This window comes from Perissodus microlepis, chromosome 22 (genome assembly GCF_051167445.1).
Source record: "Perissodus microlepis isolate ML-2025 ecotype Zambia chromosome 22, ASM5116744v1, whole genome shotgun sequence".
NCBI classification, from domain to species: Eukaryota; Metazoa; Chordata; class Actinopteri; order Cichliformes; family Cichlidae; genus Perissodus; species Perissodus microlepis.
The window spans coordinates 29,281,309-29,285,101 of record NC_140481.1 but is presented as its reverse complement, the minus strand read 5'-3'; the positions used below and the strand labels follow the sequence as shown (position 1 = coordinate 29,285,101).

General features: G+C 60.4%; 1 pseudogene; it reads left to right on the top strand.

Annotated features, from left to right (window-relative positions):
* Window positions 1–858: 858 nt before the first annotated feature.
* On the top strand, window positions 859–3,455 carry LOC146363455 (uncharacterized; annotated as a pseudogene).
* The last annotated feature ends 338 nt before the right edge of the window (window positions 3,456–3,793 follow it).

Genomic DNA, 3,793 nt, shown 5'->3' with positions numbered 1-3,793 from the left:
TGCATCTGGACGCAACGTTTTCAGTGGCGAAATGTTTCATCACTCATTCAGTGGCGTTTCTCCCACTGGAAACGCTACGTCCAGATTAAAAGAATCAACTGTTTGGGATATGGAGCAGGGTTTATTACCCTTGAGGGAGGTCAGCGCTCTCCACGTTCCCTTTAAGTTTACCGTAGTTACAGACAATTGCAGCAGTGAAATTCTGGTTTGCATTTCTACTTTTTACATTCACTGGAAACCTCATCTATAACATCTGATTAGAAAATTACCTCATGTTTAACATTTGGCTGGAAAAAATAAGTAAAAGTAATAAAAAATGTGAGGGCTGATTTGAGTATCCTGGTCTCTTCCAGTGCGTATTTCCATATCAAATCTAACTGAGGCACCAGCTATACCACATTTCTCTCTTACTTAATGATGACCTGTTCATCAATGTGATCTGGCTTATGTGAACTTGCACTACGCCTTAAAATCTTGGAGTCTCTCTAAAATGTAAGAATTGTTCTCCTAAATATATTCATGCCCCATCTTAGCTTAAAGATCTCACAGTACTGTATAACCCCAGCAGAACACTGAAGCTCCTTCCATCCTTTCTCCAGAACATCACGGCTCTTTGAGGATAGAAACCTGTAGCGTGGCAGCTGACTGGAGAGGAGGGAGTCTTCTGGAGGACAGAAAATGAGGGAAGAACTGCAAAGAGAAAGTAAAAACAGACACATGTTAGATTCTGAGTTGTAATCTACCTTGGAAAAAGAAAGCCATGTTACTTTTTCTCTTACTACATCAGATTATGTGATCTCATTATCCCATTCTTTTAGCAGTGTGGTGGGTAAAATAAATTAAACTGGACATAACTGTCAGGGTCCTGGGTCTGGGCGGCCCAGGATCCCTGGGCAGTCATGGACTGGTGACATTATATGTATTTTTGGTGTTGCTGCTGCTCTTTCTCCGTGCTTGTGTGTGTGTGTGTGTGTGTGTGTGTATGAACACTGGTTTGCAGGCGCCTTTGGGCCTGGTGGGTGTGGCCCTGCTGGGGGACTGGCCACACCCGAAGCCACGCACCTGCGGCTGATCAGGCCTCGTAGGGGGAGCTACTTAAGAGAGTCTTGGAGCTCCCACCGGCGCGGGATCATTGCTTGAGACTCCACGTTAGTCATCCAGTTTAGGTTTTGTCGGTTAGTGCATGCCTGCCATTGTTTAGTGTCCTGACAGCTGCCGCTATTGTTTCCCGCAGGAGGAGCGTGGAAGGCCTGAAGAGCAGCGAGCACCGGGAGTGCAGACACGAGAGCAGAGAGCACCAGGAGGACACGACACGGGAGTCTGGGGAGAACACGGGGATTTATTGTTGTTTTGTACCACACTGTAAATAAACGCACTGTTCGCACACAGAGCACCGCGCCTGGGTCCTCCTTCCCTACACCCCCCACGGTCTGCCATGGCAAACCGTGACAGAATGATCCCGCCAAGCATGGACCCAGCGGTCTCTGAGGAGAGGCTCAGGAGGGAGGTGATGGACAAGGTTTACCGCCTATGCGAGTTGTGGTGGGAGAAGCCCGCGGAAGGTTTGCGTCACGCCGTGGAGAGGCGGCTGCAGGAGACGCTTGTTAAATTCCCCTGGCTGATGGACTCCCTTAATCCAGTTGTCCTGGACTTCCTGCTTTCCACCCTCCACCTCCACTCCCCTCCTCAGGCTGCTCACCGGCCCGGACAGCTGGTGGTTTCACAGCCTGAGACGCCGGCCCCGACGTCTACACGGAAACGACGTTCGCGCCGCCGGCGTTCCTCACCGCAGCCTGATCCACGGACATCTCAAGAGCCGGCTGTGGTGAGTAGTACGGACAATTTTCCATTTCCCTCACCATCTGTGTTTGTGTCTGCAGTGGACGAGCCGACAGCGCAGGTAACATCACCTCGGTCAGAGGTCTCCACACCACTCGCTGCTTCACCATCTGCAGCTGTAGCACCGCCGTCGTCTCATCTGCCTGCAGCCGCCATTCTGCCATCTTTTTCACCGGCTGCTATGTCGCCACCCGGACCTGCCCAGCCCGAGGAGCTCGCGCTGCCCGAGCAGGAGCCCAGCAAGCCAGAGGAGCTCGCGCTGCCCGAGCAGGAGCCCGGCGAGCCGGAGGAGCTCAGCGAGCCGGAGCAGCTCAGCGAGCGGGAGCCGGAGGAGCTCGCGCCGCCGGCCGAGGAGCAGCTCAGCGAGCCGGTGGAGCCAGCGCCGCTGCCGGAGGAGCTCGGCGAGCCGGTGGAGCCAGCGCCGCTGCCGGAGGAGCTCGGCGAGCCGGTGGAGCCAGCGCCGCTGCCGGAGGAGCTCGGCGAGCCGGTGGAGCCAGCGCCGCTGCCAGCAGAGGAGCTCGGCGAGCCGGTGGAGCCAGCGCCGCTGCCAGCAGAGGAGCTCGGCGAGCGGGAGGAGCCTGCGCCGCTGCCAGCAGAGGAGCTCGGCGAGCGGGAGGAGCCTGCGCCGCAGCCGGGGGAGCTCGGCGAGCGGGAGGAGCCTGCGCCGCAGCCGGGGGAGCTCGGCGAGCGGGAGGAGCCTGCGCCGCAGCCGGGGGAGCTCGGCGAGCGGGAGGAGCCTGCGCCGCAGCCGGGGGAGCTCGGCGAGCGGGAGGAGCCTGCGCCGCAGCCGGGGGAGCTCGGCGAGCGGGAGGAGCCTGCGCCGCAGCCGGGGGAGCTCGGCGAGCGGGAGGAGCCTGCGCCGCAGCCGGGGGAGCTCGGCGAGCGGGAGGAGCTCAGCGAAACGGAGGAGCCCGCGCCGCAGCCGGGGGAGCTCGGCGAGCCGGAGCTGGAGATCGGCGAGCGGGAGGAGCTCAGTGAGCCTGTGGAGCCCGCGCTGCCACCGGAGGAGCTCGGCGGTCTGGAGGGGCTTGCTCAGCCAGAACTGGAGGTCAGCGAGTCAGAGGGACCTCCACGTCTAGCGCGCCCTCCACGCCGCCCACGTCTAGCGCGTCCACGTCAGCGACCGGCGCTTCATAGGCCATGTGCCACTCCTCGCTGTTGCTCACCGGAGCAGCATCGTTGCCGTCGGACCCGGGGCAGACCGCCGGAGGAGCAGCATCATTGCCGTCGGACCCGGGGCAAGCCGCCGGAGGGGCAGCGCCGCCGCCACCGGACCCGGGGCAAGCCGCCGGAGGGGCAGCGCCGCCGCCACCGGACCCGGGGCAGGCCACCGGAACCGTTTCGCCGCTACTGCCGGACCTGTGGCAGGCCGCCGGAGGTACAGCGCCGCCACCTCTGGACGCGTGGCAAGCCACCGGAGCTGCAGCTCCGCCGCCACTGGATCAGTGGCAGGCCCCCAGACCCGTTTTGCTGCTGCTGCCGGACCCATGGCCGCCCGCCGGAGCTGCAACGCTGCCCCCACTGGACTCGAGGTCGGCCGCCTGAAGCGTCCTACTGCCGTCACGGGACCCGAGGTAGGCCTCCTGAACTCTTGTGTTGTAATGATGGGCCGCCTGAGACTGTTGTGGCGTTTTTCTTTTTTGCTCCGCTGCGGGATGCGCGGTCGGACTTTGGGACTGTGACCTTGGGGGGGGGGGTTGTTCTTTTGTGGTTTTTGCTTGTTTCGGTTCTGGCCCTCCGTCCTGGACCCCCCGCCACCCGCCCTGGGTTGGTTGTACTGTAATTTTTGTTTGTGTTTTTTTGTTTTGGGTCGTCGGGAGCCGACCCTTAGAGGGGGGGTACTGTCAGGGTCCTGGGTCTGGGCGGCCCAGGATCCCTGGGCAGTCATGGACTGGTGACATTATATGTATTTTTGGTGTTGCTGCTGCTCTTTCTCCGTGCTTGTGCGTGTGTG